The 16156-nt window shown below is 44.5% G+C and overlaps 1 long non-coding RNA gene across 1 annotated transcript in view; it reads left to right on the top strand.

The window, feature by feature from the left end:
- LOC135376591 (uncharacterized) overlaps positions 1 to 5933 on the top strand; it is a 28434-nt gene extending 22501 nt beyond the window's left edge. Inside the window, exon 5 of the long non-coding RNA XR_010417760.1 lies at positions 5875 to 5933. This is a non-coding gene — a long non-coding RNA (uncharacterized LOC135376591). The remainder of the gene's footprint in view (positions 1 to 5874) is intronic.
- The last annotated feature ends 10223 nt before the right edge of the window (positions 5934 to 16156 follow it).

The following is a 16156-nucleotide window of genomic DNA, read 5'->3' as shown; positions in this document are numbered from 1 at the left end:
GTAGCAGACGACGGAGTTGTCGCCTCCCTGAAAAGGGGACGCACATGGAGGCTCCCTACAATTTGTGGAACCGCAGCGCCCTCTTGACTACTAGAGGTGTGCGCCGCCGCCGAGTGCATAAGCCACGCCGCCGCCGCCGATGCAGAGGGGTCGTCGCGGCGCCGCCTCCGATACTGCAATAGCTGGCCGTGGCGAGAGCCCATACAAGAGCCCGTTGACGTTCTTTGTATTGGCTAAATCCGAAATATAACTTTGCTTTTTCCGACAGTCGTCTATTCAGAGCATGCTACGAATAATTTGTACCTAAAAGCGTCGAAACCTAATGCTTGAAAGACTATAAAACGCCGGCATCGTGTTCACCCCGCACTTTTACATAACACTTGCAGAAGCGGGACAGGGGCGGAGAAGGGTCACGCCGATAGAAGCAGGTCGGCGTGGCGCCGCCGCAATATAGTAAATAGTAGATACGCCGCCGCCGACAAAATTGCGTCAGCGCACACCTCTATTGACAACATCCATAGGTCTGGCGCAAGGGAGGCGAAGACGCCAGGGGGCATCCAGGCTATAACCGTTCGCTCTCTCGTGGACACTTTTGGGCGCTTTGGATCTCGCTGAATCCGATATGGAGGTGGGGTGGGGTGGGGGGAGACCGCTGTATCGCCGACCGCTTGCGCGGACACAGAGAGCGGGAAGCCGCATGCGGACCTCCAAAGTTGGAGCATCTTGGTTGCCGCCGCGAAGTGCACTCCTTCATAGAGTACGGTCCCGAGCACTGTGTGGGCCAACGACAGTTGCGCGAGAGATGCCCGAAACGCTGGCAGTTGGAACACTGGGTTGGGCCATTCAAGTCCCCATATTGAAACATTTTCCTCTTTACGTGTACTCCTCACATAGTATTCCTCAGAACGAGGTTAACGACCACAAGTGTCTCCATAAAAGTAGGAATACTACACTCCTAAGAAGACAGGTAGAATTTTCTACCCAAGCTGGTAGAATGACAGTTACTACTGTATAGTAGTTTGTTTCTACTCTGCAGCTATTCCCAAAAGGTAAAATTGGTTTGAGTAGAAATGTGGTTGCAATACAGTTCTACCGAGATGGATAGCCTTTTTGTCTTGAAGTGTACAGCTGGTACTTTTCCTCACTTACGCGTAGCACCGCGAAACAGGGATTTCCCTACGCCCTCCCTCCCTGCATTTTTGCAACCCCTCGAAATTTCTCAGGTGACCCCACCCAGCTCCGCCACCAACACGTTCTGATAGTGTCTCCAGCACAGCGAGTTACATCCTGTACTGCCAAACTTGGGCTGTAGCACCACAGTCATGCAGATGGTCGTACCACGCATTTGTCCAAAATCATTTGAAAGTGACTGTTCAATGCATATATTGCGCGCATATATGCAATGTGTGCGGATACGCAAACTCAATGTGGATAATCAAGAACCATTTGTGCCCAACTCAATCGAGCAGGGTATTCTGCTTTTTTCCTATAAGGTTTTCACTGTTGGTTGCTAGGTGTTCACTGAGATTCGTGAGATAAGGTGGTAGTCCTTTTTTCTTTGTCGCACGTGTGACTATGCATCGTAATGTTGAAATGCCGTTCATAATGAATCTCCATTCTAATGTACTGTGTTCTAACGTAATAACATGTAAAAATAAAACGGGAAAGCTGTGCAGATATGTCACCAATGTACCACGATTCTTTCCGTGTCTAAGAAAAATTCCGTAAGCGGAACCTTCACCAAGCTACCCCTGCCCCTTGAAAGCTCGCCCCCCCTCCCCCCCAGCAGTGAATTTCTGGGGAAATCACTGCCACGAAACAAGACACAACAGGAGGGCTAGTCAGTACGCATATATGGGCCGGTCTTCATGACGGAGACTATCGACATCTAGCTGCAAAGTCCGCCATAACAGAGAGAATACGAGATACCGGGGAAGGCAGGAATTAGAAGCCTTTTCAATGAAGGACGAACGAATACGATGCTGTCTTCGCTAGTCGTTCACGATGTCGGTTAGCAAACTAGCCCAAATTTGTGCTACCAGCGTCTCGGCCGAGCGGGTTAAAGGGATAGCTCGTTCCCCACCGAAAAAAAAAAGTGTGCTGGACAGTACACTAGCCCCTTTCGTTCGACATATTTTCCTGTGGGCATCGGCAGCGTGGCGTTCAGTTCTCGCTTTGCCGTTCACATTCATACAACCCCGAACTGTGTCACTAGTGAGCTGTTCCTGGGATGGGCAGTAACAGTAATACTTCGTATTATAATACTATTACTGTAATACTTTTGAGTATTTGTATTATGTATTATAATACTCGTTTTTGAAATGTATTTGTATCTGTATTATAATACACAAAACGAGGTATTTCATGTGTTATAAAACTTTTGAAGGCGTAATACTTACCCAGAGGTCGTAAGTTCGACGTGCAAAGTGTCACTGGTGCACCGTTACCAGTAATTTTTCGTGTCCCACAAACATCTGAACACGAACAAGGCTCCTATTACAGTGTTCCCCTGCCCCAAATTATCCAAAAGCGAGTGACATTGGCGCCAGAGATTACTAGAGGTTTCCTGACATTCCTTCCAGTTCAGCATCCGTAAGGATAAGTCACACCAGTGCAAGCCCTTTGTCTTATGAAAGAGTGCATCCAGTGCAGCCAGTCACCCCTGTACGTGGTTGCACTATGGGTAGTCACAGGTTTTTGAACGGCCCACATTTTATAGTCCAGAGTGGATGAAATCAGGGCTCTACCACAGTGAGAGCAAGTTGTTCACTACGATCGAATTGATCAGCGCTATCTGATCGTATTCGGAAAGATCAAGCCACGTGCAAGAATGTAAGCGTGAATACGACGTCATTGGAGAATGATTGTCTCGATAAGTAATGGGCATATATCTAAGTAATTCTTCTGTTCCTTTCTCCCCAAGTTAAGTATCAATGTATTACAAGTATTACTCGTGTAATACAGAGAAGTATTAGTATTATGTATTATAATACTCATTTCTGAAATGTATTTATATATGTATTATAATACTGATTTCTAGGGAGTATTATGTATTACTATTATAATACAAAATATGAGTATTACTGCCCATCCCTGAGCTCTTCGGCAGAAGGAAGGAACGGTTGCATTGAAGCAACGAAGATTAGGCCACTATTTTGCAGTGATGACCACTAACTACCTCTACAGTAGTTTAACTATAACTTCTAATTACTTTGCCACTGAGTAGTTCAAGTAGTAGTTTAACTACTTTTTGGGGGAGTAGTTAGAAAGTACTTCTTTAACTACCGCAATGTAGTTTAACTACATCTATAACTATACTTAACGTTGTCCATCAACACCAATCCTTTGTAGTGTTCTCAGACACCTATATATGAATCACAAGCAGTGATAAACTTATGCTCAAGCCATTGCTACGATCGTCATATATAAAGCTTGCGGCGGGATTCTTTCTGTGTCTACGCGATAAACTAAGTTGCAGAATTATTTCGCAGCAAATGAGGCTTCACTAGACAAGCATTAAAAGTGAAGATGTAGTATACATGCAGGGAACAATTGCTCTGCAGCTCCGTTCTCATCAAACAAGCAGCTCGAGATAAAAGTCGGAAGCACAATCGTGCAGTAAAGCTTGCGGCAAAATCGGAAGTAGTTGGCGCCTTCAGTAACCTAACTACTGTAGTTAACTACTTAAAATAGTAGTTTAACTAGTAGTTGCATACTGCATTTCTGCAGGTAGTTGAGAACTACTTTTTAACTACAATCACGTAGTTTAACTAGTAGTTTAACTACATCTACGCCTCACCATCGCCGCTCAGCAGTCTCCATCATACTTTCGAATGGAGATAGGCGCTCCCTCTTGTCCGCGTTGACGTCGCCCTGGGCCCATCAGGAATGGTGTCATGACATCACCCGGTGGTCGCTTCTGTATGCTGTTGACCCAACGCTTTCATTTGAAATGCCAGGCGGTTTCCCTCGCCTCTTTACGTCCCTAGTGCGTCGTTTACGACTTAGCGTCGCATTCACCCCTGCACTCCGGTATAGGCTGGGCCACAGCACCACGGCGCTGTGTACAACTTGTGGTTTCCCGGCAACAATCCGACACATTCTCGAAGACTGCAGCCAGTACGCACGCGAGCGACGGGCCTTTAAATCTCAACTTGAAATGCTGGATCAGAGGCCATTCAACATCTGCGAAGTTCTCGGCCCATGGAGTAACCCTGGACACCAGTGCCGTGCACTTGGCGCTCTTCTTTCCTTTCTGAGGGCCACCGACCTCCTTCACGAACTGTAGGGATTTCCTTCCCTCGTCATCCTTTCATGTGAACCTTTTTGGAATGGGGTAGGGTCCTGCACTCAACGCAGAAGAACACCCCACCTCATCATCATCATCCATTCATCTATGTTGTTGTTGTTGTTAACTACATCTAGTTAACTACTGGCCATCACTGCTATTTTGAGAGGCTGCATATGATTTGTTTTCCTAGAAAAGATCATATATTGAATAGCAGTCAACGAGGAAGAGCTCGCCATGCTGATTTTTCAAACCAGCAGACGATTTTTTTTCTAACAACGAATGAGAAGACCCTCTCTCACAGACGTCAGACAAGAGAGGGTGTGGTCTGCTGTTCGCACACTCGAAGCTCTAACTGCGGCAGCGATTTTGTAAATGAAATTGCGCCTCACTTAAAAAGTTTTGGGCAGAAGTATTCTTCGGAAATGTTTTTCATATACTGCTTTACAAGATGAGAGCAGGTTTTCTCCATATTGGACATCACTTTCACGCTCCATTAATTGGATTGGATTGGGCTCGTGCATTTTAACAGCCTAGGGTACACATTTGGAACGATAAGCGAGCCATCTTATCGACAGGGGTATCACATAAGAGCGCACATTGTATATTTCAGACTTTTACTGCAAAGTGAAAAAAAAAAGGCTGGAGTGGGAAGAGCATTTTTTAGGTTGCAGCAAACCATAGACTGAGAAGTTACCCGTCAAAAAGAACTCTTTACGAGTTAAGCTACCGTGTAAGAAACGTAATTAAGTTAGGAACGAAGTTCTAAAGCCCGAAATATAGCTCGCAGTTACTGAGTTACTTAAAGAAAGAAAAAGTTACTTCCAACTTACTTCCTACACAAAATAGCATTACGCAGGTGCAGCGCGCGTGAGCAGTTGAATTAGATCTTGAGTTGCCTGCAGAAGAGTGAAACACGCTTAGATCGTTTTTGGTTTATGTCCAATAATACCCCTCTCCCTGCCTGTAAACAAATGACGTCATAGTGTTCGACAGCGCCACCAATTTGCTAGAGTCGAACTACGCTCGAAGCTACGTAGATGTGAACAAGATAGCGCCCGAAAGCCAAATGTCTTGAGGGGGTTACGAATGGTCTCTCTGAAAGGGACGCGACCTTCGGTCCTACTTTTCTTTCCATGGGAGGCAGCGAACAAGTGCCCGTTCGTGGAACCCAGCCCTCTCCTTGCGATTTGTTTCGGTTTCAGTGCGTCCACCAACGTCATGATGACGTTGTGGGCGCATAATGGTTCAGCTTCATTTCAGTGGTAGCGGTTTCTTTACTTTCTGAATAAAATACTGTCACTGATTGAATACCACGTTTTATGGCACAAAAAAAAAGATGTCGTGAAGGAATCGGAGAGAAAGCAAGAAAATATGTGGACGTGAGTGAAAAGCGAATTAAAGGTAACTTGGAACTTAAGTTACTTTGGCAAAGTTAGTCGACAAAGAAACGAATTTCTCTTAAAGTTACCACGTCGCAAAAGTACCGAGTTAAGTTACAAGTTACCAAAAAAAAAAACTTAGTTACAGTAACGAGTTACCTCAAACTCTGCAGCAAACTAAAGGCTTTACTCTCTCTCTTACAGGCACGTGACGAGGTGAAAGAAAAGACTCTCGCAATAAAGCTGAAAATATGAAGCTCGAATTTGTGTATGTGTGTGTTTTCCTGCTCTTCATGTGCTCCAGGTCATGGGAGCACCCACTTATTGAGCGAACTCACCATATTGTTCCCCGATCCTGTCAAGGCAGGGGTAACGTACTTATACCGGCAGGTTACGAGTGGACTCGTGCGCAGAATCATTGAAAGCACAAGCATCTTTCTTGCACAAAAACGAGTCATATTTTTCGTAAATCAGTTTACATAATTCTCAATCCATCAAGATTGGGGGATCTTAAAAGCACGAAACGGGCAGGAACACAATTTTTAATTCAATTCCTCAATTCAATTCTCGCCTGCAGGTGCAAGAAGTCGAAAATCATCTGTGTTCTGACGAAGGACAACTCTTATGTCGACTCCATTGAGAAGAAACTTTTCCTGTTGACATATATCACTGAAGATAGGGGAATAAAGATCGCAGAGTGTCGAACCTTTGGTCCGTTTGTAGCTTGCAAAAATTCCTTTTGCCTCAACAGGAGCGGCAAAATTTTCAGATTCTCCCACTGGATCTGGTTCGTAGACCATTGCAGAGAGGATGTGAGTTTGAGTAACATTATTAGCATTTGTTATTATGTCCAAGTATGAACAATATGCATAATTTTCGAAGTTAGAAACCAGTGTCGAATTAAGGTAGACGTGGACATGATGAAAGAGCGAGGATGCAAATGCTTGCACAGGTATCACACTATCTGGTGTCACTGTACTGCCAACTGTACTTGATGCTGTATCTCCATTTTTCCATACAATTTTGCATTGAATGTGTAGAAAACTAGACTGCAAGTCAAAGAATCCACCTCCGAGACCTGGAACATTATATTCGATTACACCACTTGCTGTAGGGGCAGAAACTGGAAAAAACTCCACATATTCTGACTTCTCCAAGGAAAAGTTTGTTGGAGGAAGAGAAAACAGTTCCAATTGGTTCGTGGTGCAGAGGCAGGAATTCTTATGTACTATTGCGATGCTAGACATTTTCTGTAGTAAAAAAATCGACCTTTCTTCGCTTCTTCAGGGATTTTACTGACCGACCCACCCTCTTACGTTTGCTTTTATTGTTGACAGATTGTTTTCTTTTCCTTCCTTTTCCTCTGAGCCTCTGAAGCAGCTCGTCACGTGTTGAATGGATTGTACGACCAACTCCTTTCCTTAGAGCTTCTCTAAACGTTGATCCCTGCTTAACTTCTTCTGCTATGTGTCGTCCAGTGTCGAGGAGCTTTCGACTCACATAGGGAGCTACTTTCTTCGTTAGTATAGGTACAAACTGCTGCACTAAATCAGAGAAATAACCAGATCCGACTTGATAAAGAGGAGCTGAATAATGTGGCAGTGGTTGATCACGTTTGCCCGTACCATAATGTGCTATGCAACAGGGTGCCTGTGTTATATACATTTTCGAAAATGCAGTGTCACTCCAACACGTCCTGAGCCGGCAATGAATGGAATGAAATCACCTATCTCGTTTGCCAGTTCGATTTGAATGGTGGTCAGTTCTTTTGCTATCACATATTTATAGTAAAGATTAGTGAAAGAATATGAAATCACTTCATTCCGACTCTGCACTCTGAAAGGGAGTAAACGGAGAAGAGGTGCCGTGATATCACCGACAGCTTCATTCTCGATGATGTCACTGTAAATAAAGATATAATTTTGTGCTGGAAAAAGACAGACATCCCGCTGGGCTACAGCAAAACTTGAGAAGGTTGTCCTTTTTCCGAATCCAAGCATCAGAGCCAAATATGGATGAAATGTGACATAACCCTTGCTACGACCTTTCAGCTGACAAACTCCATTGTATGGATTATAAAACAAAACACGTGCACTTTCTGGTAGCCCTAGCTTTGTTCGGTATGCATGATTTATTGCATCAACTAGGTCCTTTCCTGACTCGTAATACCCTTCTGGAATTTCATATTTTGTTGTACGTGAGCGGTACATGACTAAAGTAATTTTTTCTTCTGTATCCTCTTGATACTTCAATACTTTTACTGGTTGACCTTCATCCACTTCCGAACATCCAATAATCTTTTCAGGAAAACCAAGCTTGGCAGAGAGAGCTAGGCTCAACTCAAGTCCGGTATTGAGTGGCAGTTGTAGCTCATAATGTCCAGTGACACGTAGAATCCTTGCTTGGCTTTTTAAATGTTTCGTTAGGAATTGTCGAATTGGTAAGATAATGTTTTCTCCTGCGCGAAACTTAATTTGCTCTGTTGTGAGTGTAGGAGCAAAGAGACTAGTTTCAGATATAGCGTTAACAGTGTCCGTGACGTTCTTAATTGCAAACGGGACATTCACCTCTGTCAGGGCAACTTCCCACTTCCCATCTAAGTGCACGGGATGAGCAAGTTTAACTCTGAACTTACTCATCGTGTTATTAGGAAATACATTGGTGGAAGCGTTTGAGAGTAAATTGATGTAGAACTGGTCTGCCATTTTTTATTGTTCTGACTAATCTCCGTTTGCATGCACCGTTTTTATAAGACTGAGGCGCGTGCCCAGTCTTAGTTATTTACATAGAAGGTGTGCATGCAACCTAATTATAATAAGAAGCGCGTGTTGCGCGTGCGAGGGACTTGCTGGAGGTTGGCTTACGATATGGGGGCTGGTGCCCACGTGGTTAATTCCTCAGATGACACAGTGAGGTCGGTATCACTCTGACGTGGTTTACTCCAACACAGTAGGGCGTGCACCTAATTATAATATTAAGAAAGGCATGTTGCAGGGATGGCTTACCAGAGGGAGTCGTGAAAGTGGGCTGGTGCCCACGTGGTTAATTCCTCAGATGATACAGTGAGGTCGGTATCTGTGGGCTGGCGCTCACGTGGTTTAGCCCTAATTAACATTCGCAAGAGCGGGATGGGGCGGGGACGGGGGCGGTCTTGTTTGTTGATGCTAAATACGCTAGCTAGCGTATCTAGCAATTGTTTTCCTAGATAAGCACTGCTAGATACACTACATTTCTAGACTACTACAAGCACTCCATGTAAAATACTAGAGCACATTATCTACTCACCTTGTCGAACACATTGAATTCCACTCCTTCTCTCCACATCAACACGGTTTTAGAAAAAAAAGTATTTTTCTTGTGAAACGCAACTAGTCTCATTTGTTCATGACCTTCATGTTGCACTAGATCATGGATTCTGCACAGAATGCATATTTCTTGACTTCTTGAGGGCATTCGATAAGGTATCACACTCCCTTTTGCTTCATAAGTTGCGCAATCTTGACATCGACGATAAAATTCTAGCTTGAATACACTCCTTCTTAACTAATCGCTCACGCAGTTTGTCTCCGTAAACGATAACGAGTCCAGTCTAACGCCTGTCCTTTCTGGGGTTCCCCAAGGTTCTGTCCTGGAAGCTTTCTTGGTGGTGTCAAACTTGGCACATGCAACTTAACTTATCAAAATGTAAATTAACGATAATTTCTCTCTCTGTTAAAGTGCAGGCGACTTATTCCATTAATTCCACATGAACTCAGTATCAGTTTACAAATACCTTTCCTTTTCATTTCATCAAACCTTTCGTGGCGCCCTCATGTTGAATATATCACTAGCAAAGCTTCTCGAGCTCTAGGTTACACTCGCCGAAATTTTTCATCCGCTTCAATTAACGTTAAGGTGACTTTGTATAAATCATTAGTCCTTCCTAGGTTGGAAGATGCACCCTTATCACACCACCATTTCAAACTCAATAGAAACAGTACAAAACATGGCAGCTCGATTCCCATTTGGTAACTACAATCGCACCGCCAGTGTCACTACTATGAAACATAGCCTCAATCTCTCTCTACTTTGCACTCGACGAAAAATAGATCGTCTCTGTTTGTTTCACAAGATTTATTATCATAATATTCACCTCAGAGAGTCGTTATTCCAACAGCCTTCATACATCTCAGCTCGTACCGATCACCCAAAGAAAGTCGGCATTCCCTCATGCTCAACGCCAATCATTTCACGATTCATTTCTTCCCCGCACATCGTTGGAGTGGAACTGCCTTCCCGGTACCATCACCTCCATTACTGACCTCGCACAATTTGAGAAGTGTCTCTGCGATTATTTCGCTGTATAGCCAATTTTTCATTTTAGATGTTGTACATTTCTACTGTCAGTCCTTTCCTCAATTTTATATATCTATATACGTATATATTATATACCTGTGTACGTACGTACGTATCTATACAGCTTTGTTCATGTTGAATTGAATTGAATTGAATTTATTTAAACTTTACAATGCTTAATGAACAGTAGAGTTTATACAGATGGAAGACCCAGAGGGAAAAGTATGACGGACCTATTTGTATGTGGACCTAATTTGAAAATATTTTGTATGCTGCGTGTATTAACATCTTTTTACACATTGTTCACCTACTCCCCTCTGTATTGCCTTATAGCACTGAGGGTAAATAAATAAATAAATAAATTGCATTTTTGCCTTGCAAAGGAGGGCGTCAAAAATAATTTGATCCATCCACATGAAGAAACTGTCTGAAGCCAATTTGTACTGGGGACAGAATATCGTTTTCCACTACGAATCGAGAAATGCGGGAAAAATAGCGCGTTCTACCAGTTTACCAAAGAGAGAAGTAAGGGCAATGGGACGGAGGCTATCAATGGAAGAATCTCTGTGGGAGTTCTTACTTATGAAGACAATCTTCGAAAGTTTTCAGGCATCAGGAATCCAGCAGTCACGGACAGAGACATTAGCGAGACGAATCAAAAGAAATGAGTGGGAAGGCCATAGCGACTTCAGTAGCCGAGCTCTGATTTCATCAGGACTTGGTGCAGAAGGGCGAAGAGCACGATTGTGCGAATCGAACCCAAGCAGCACAATGTACTGAAACTCGAGTGCAATAAGGGTGGACGGGTAGGTGGGAGGCCTTGAACAGACTTGTGAAACTAAATAACATTGCAGAGGCGGAGAGTTTTCATTTTCCCGGGGGGGGGGGGGCAAGGGCGCACGGCGAAGTAAGTACTCTGGCGGGGGGGGGGATATGTTTATTAAGAAAAAAAGAAAGGAAAATAAGCCAGATGGATGTCGGCTTGTTATTAAAAAAAAGTGAAAGGGGGAAGACAAAAAAGGCAAAGAAAAGGAGAAAGCAAAGAAAACAAAAAGAAGGAAAAGAAAAATGAAGAACACAAAACTAAAGCTGAAGAATCACACACTCTGGCGGGATCCTATGGTGTATGCAGAACTCATATAGAAATAAGAGAAAAGAAGAACAGAAAAAACAAAAACAAAAAACAGAGAGAACGTAAACAGTGAACATGTGCACAACTGAAGGCATTACGCCTTTGAAAACTGAGTGCAAAATGAACAAAATGCATTGAATCCTCGGTGTTTGACACGAAATGCGCGCAATATAATGAATATGGTCAATGAAATGGAGCAGCGGGAGTTGAACCCGCTCCCAACGGATATGCGTTCCGAAGATCCTACCGTTACACCTCACTAGCAGTTGCTGGTACCTTTTCGACTGATTCGTTTCACTGATTCGTTTCGACTGATTGCTTTGGGCGAAATTCAGGCTATGTGTTGTGTCACCCTCTGTGTTTCTTCGCCTCACCTTCTACTGTGATCATGAGTATGGTGGGCGGATACATATTTTACAAATTGCAAGATGCATTTTTGGGGTTGGTGCCTGTTCGCCCTTTTGACCCGGGCGCGCCGAGCCCCAAAGGTTGGTGTCAGTCTCTTAGCGGGACTTCCCGGGCAAATGGCTCTGTTCCCGGGGGAGGCGGCGCCCCCCCCTAGTTCATGTTCCGCATGTTCCCCCGCAGTCGGCGCCTATGTAACATTGATAAGACACATACCGTCCACCCCTATTGCACTCGACTTTCAGTACATTGTGCTGCTTGGGAAGTCATCAAAGGACACAGGAACAAAGGTGCCACGTGTGAAGGGGAGAGAACAAGAGCGCGTTCATGAATCGAAGCTATAGGTCAAGGGCACACATTGATTCAGCAGATGACAGATGTTTGAGGGGTCAGAAAGATTCTGAAGTCGATAGAGAGACGCATGCCGCTTGGAGTGAGAGACGCGAGTATGCACAGATGAGTCATGGGCGGATTTTGCTGAAGCGACAGTGCGTTTGAAGGAAACGTTGAGCCGCCTGCATACCGGAGCCAGTTTTGCGGGCAGCAGTTGTGGCGGAGTTTCTTCAACGCTGCTTTCCGCAAGCGAAGAGCGCGAGCGCAGTCTTCATTCCACCAGAGGGGGAAGGCACAAGTGGTGCGTTTTAGGACCGAAAAAGAGGATGATGGGACTGAATCAGCAACAGCAGACAGAAAGTGCAAACCGGAAGCAACAAAATCCACAGCAGGCGGGATGCGACCTCGGAGAAAGTCTAGTTGAGACGACAACTTGCCAAGCGTGACACGGCGCACAGCTGGCACAGCTGAGAATAAGTCAGAATCAAACGAAAGAAGAATGGGCACATGACCACTGCCATAACCATTATGAAGCTGCCACGATGAAATGAGACAACGACCGGCATACAGGGAAAGATCAATGGCAGAGCGTTGGGAACGACGAAAAAACGTAGGCTGCCCGGTATCCGCCAAAATGAGAAAGTTATCGGCGAACCAGAAGAACAATTGAGAGCCACGTGGGTAAGTGCGACAATCCCAAGCAATATGATGAGAGCTAAATTCCTCAAGAAGGACAAAATCAGCTTCACCTTCATGGTCGAGAGGAACGACAAGGATGTTTATTACGCGCGCTGGGTGAGGCGCAACCAGGAGCGTCGATGACGATGGGGCCGCCAGAAGCTTATGAAGCGTTAAGCCCAAAAAGAGAAAATCGCTAGATAAATAAAAGTACGCAATGTCTGCTGCTTAGTACCGTTTAAAAGTTCCCGCCACCTATGATAATGTTCGGAAAAGAGAATACCAGTGTCCGTTACTTAATACGTGCAATTTAATCATTTCATCATGCACATTTCTTGCACTGGCTTTCCGTGCTGCACCAGAATTGAGGGCACACAGTACCCTCAATACAATAGCAGAGTCCAATTACACGACCTGCAAAGGGACACGAAAGAGTCTTCACAATGATGGCTACGGTACAATCATTGTCTACGGCAACATCGCTAATAATTCCAAAAGTTCTTACGTTCAAGCTCGTGCTTTTCGGGTGCAACTCCACTCACGACAAATGCACCTTAAAAAGAAATGTAAATATTGAGTTTCTCACACTCTCAAGTTCCCTGCAACTTCGAGCCCACCAGGTGAGCTGTTGCGCCACGCGCTAGAGTTTCGACAGCTTGTTACGTGCCCTGAACACCTGTTTACGTGACAATCTCATGTTTCTAAACGTGCTACCGAATGACAAGGAAAGCCTTCGTGAAGAAAACTTTCTGCTGTCTTACGGCGGGGGATATATTCAATGAAAAAAAAAGAAAGAAAAAGAAACAGGAAAGGAAAAGTTAGGGAGTGTGTATAACGGCTTTTTTCAGTCTGTCCACCATTATTGTCCACCTAAATAAAGCTGAATTATCCTGAAGCACCGCTGAGGCTAAAAGGTGGAGACAAAGGTCGAAGTTAGGAAGCCGCCGATGTTTCGAACACTGTCTGTCCTTCTACTAGGCGTAGGACATCTTCTACGGGTTTGTAGAAGAAATGTCGGTTGGAAATGACCACGACCTTCGAAATGTAACTTTTGGGTTGATCAAACGCTCACAACATCCCATATTAGATTCTATTAGTGTTACCATAGAGGAGGACGAAGACAACAGCGAAACGTAGAAGCGTCATTGTGTCCACGGAGAGATCGTTGAAACTTTCCTGGGGAAGAGAAAACAAGAGCTTGTTTGTCAGAAGTCTTCAGAAATTGTCTCGGTAAAAACCACATTTCCTCAGATACCAGATGTGTACTTTGCACCAGGGGCGGATCTAGGATTGTTCCGAGGGGGGGGGGGGGGTCCGCTATGGACAAGTGCCAGGTGCATGCTGGGATTGGCCCATTGAACCCTATGTTCAAGTGTGGAATTGTGGGGGGGGGTCCGGACCCCCCCCCCCCGCCCTAGATCCGCGCCTGGTTTGCACGACACTTAAAATTGAGTTGCGCGTTTCGCATCTAGGGTTAGGGCTCTAAAACTTTGACGTGTGCGACGACATCGAAAATATGCTCTTGAGCTGTTGTGCTTTTGTGCTTTGTTTGTGCTTTTGTGTATGGATGTCTCGAAAAGTCTATATCTTTTATCCCAAGCCCTCGTTTTTCAAAATCATCTTGGAGTCAAAATATTACCAAGGAGGGAATTTTCTACAGACACAAGCCTTATCTCACAAACGTCGTAGATAGAGCCGTGCCGGGAGAAGTTGCTATGAAGTGATTAGACGTATTCAGGTTCATTATGGCACATGATAGCCAAAGCATAGAACAGCTCTGCTAACAGAATACCATACTAGTCCAGTATAGCAAGTATAAAGAGCAGTTATCTCTCAAAGGAGTGCTTACCTGTAGGGAGGATATTTCGGATGTGTTGATTATAGGAACTGTCCTGGCTTTTATAGGACATTCCATGCAAGCGCACGTGCTTCTTTTGTCCTTCGTAAAACCCTGTTCCTGAAGCCTTCGGGGAGTTTTAAATGAGATTTCTGAAAAATCACCGACGAGAATTGCCTTTGCCAGAAAGCACCGCGTACGTGGCATTCATTTCCCGGTATTTAAGCTCCAGAGAGGACCCCAGCACACACGTGCGAAGGCCTGTTGCGTTAGACCAGGTGGCGCTACAAAGCTTGTGTGTCAGCGCTGACATTTTGAAAACACAGCCGCTTCCTAGCAGACGACACTCATTAAGCAATGGTCCAGTTGGTGTGCCGTTGCCACGTGTCGTCTGTTGTACGGTTACGACGAAGTCGAAAGGATTGACAAATTATTTCCCAGAAAGTTGCTGAAGCACGTGTACGATATGCAGCAGGATGTTTACAGCAGCTACGTGGTGTTAAAGGGAAAATGAACGCGGGGAATGAAGTGAATAATAACGTACCTGTTGCTCGTGTGTCGCGAATGAAGCTGTTCGCTGGATTATTTAGTGGCTCCTCCGGTGCACTGGGTTGCCAAAGTACGAATTTAATTATGCGAAAAATCTGGCTTAACACAAACACGGCGAAAATTAATTCGCAGGGCGCATGTGTAGAATTGAATAGGGATTTATCGAAGCGTTTGCCCTCATAACTGAAAATCGGTCAGTGGTTTGGCATATAGCCTTTCTTGTTGAGATGAGTGAACAGTAATAACGGGACATCTAAAATAAATGGCAAACTGTTTTATGACCCAGCACCCGAATACAATCGTGGTTGGTTAATATGGACAACTCGAATTATGGACGACTTTTGTGAGGAGCAAACTTTTCCAATGCAATTGGGTCTCGTTTATATGGAAACTCGCTTTTCGGACAATGAATGGTTCCAGCAAGGTAGAAACCATATGTAGTCCACGTATTTTTGTCTCGTTATTATGTACGGTATCGATATGGAGGGCAAACGTCTCATCATTCTACGGGAGAGCTGTCGAAAGTAGAACGTTTCGTTGTACAAAGGGAGTTATGCCATCTCTTTCACAGCTGTCCATGAGAACTATAAGAGCAAAGGCGGTTATTTGTGGACACGAATGGCCCGGAAAATGTCATATGACGGCATGACTGTTCCGACATGACGTCCACGGGTGATTGACCCTCGTGCAAGGAGTTGTGCTTTTAGTAGTGCAGTCGCTCTCAGCAGCTTGTGAGAACAGATGCGGTGCAGTTGTCAGGCTCAGGCGATGTTTCCTTTATTTTATTCTTTAGATTTCATTCATTTTTCTTTAAGAGATTACCTCCTGGTAATTGGCCAAAGAAAACAATTCACAAACTGTGATACCCAGGCGGAAATTTTCTGCAAGTGGAACCACTTGCAAGTGGTTTATGAAACCTTTCCCACTTTGGAGAACCACTTTGGGAATATCCACTTTAGGGAAAACCACTTGCAAGTGGTTCCACTTTGAGAAACCACTTGCAAGTGGTTTATGAAACCTTTCCCACTTGGGGGAACCACTTGCAGGTGGTTCCACTTCCGTAGCCCACTTACAGTCAGCCACAGACGCCTATTTAACTGCATTGCACTTTTATTTCTCATTTTTACACTCTCGGCTGGTTTTGAAGCAATGTAAAACAGCACTGGAGTACAAAGACAGACACATATACTAAATGAACTGCAACAATTCATTTCAAG

The sequence above is a fragment of the Ornithodoros turicata genome, unplaced genomic scaffold, assembly GCF_037126465.1.
Source record: "Ornithodoros turicata isolate Travis unplaced genomic scaffold, ASM3712646v1 ctg00001168.1, whole genome shotgun sequence".
NCBI classification, from domain to species: domain Eukaryota; kingdom Metazoa; phylum Arthropoda; class Arachnida; order Ixodida; family Argasidae; genus Ornithodoros; species Ornithodoros turicata.
The sequence above is the reverse complement of the archived record's forward strand: the minus strand, read 5'-3'. Positions and strand labels throughout refer to the sequence as shown.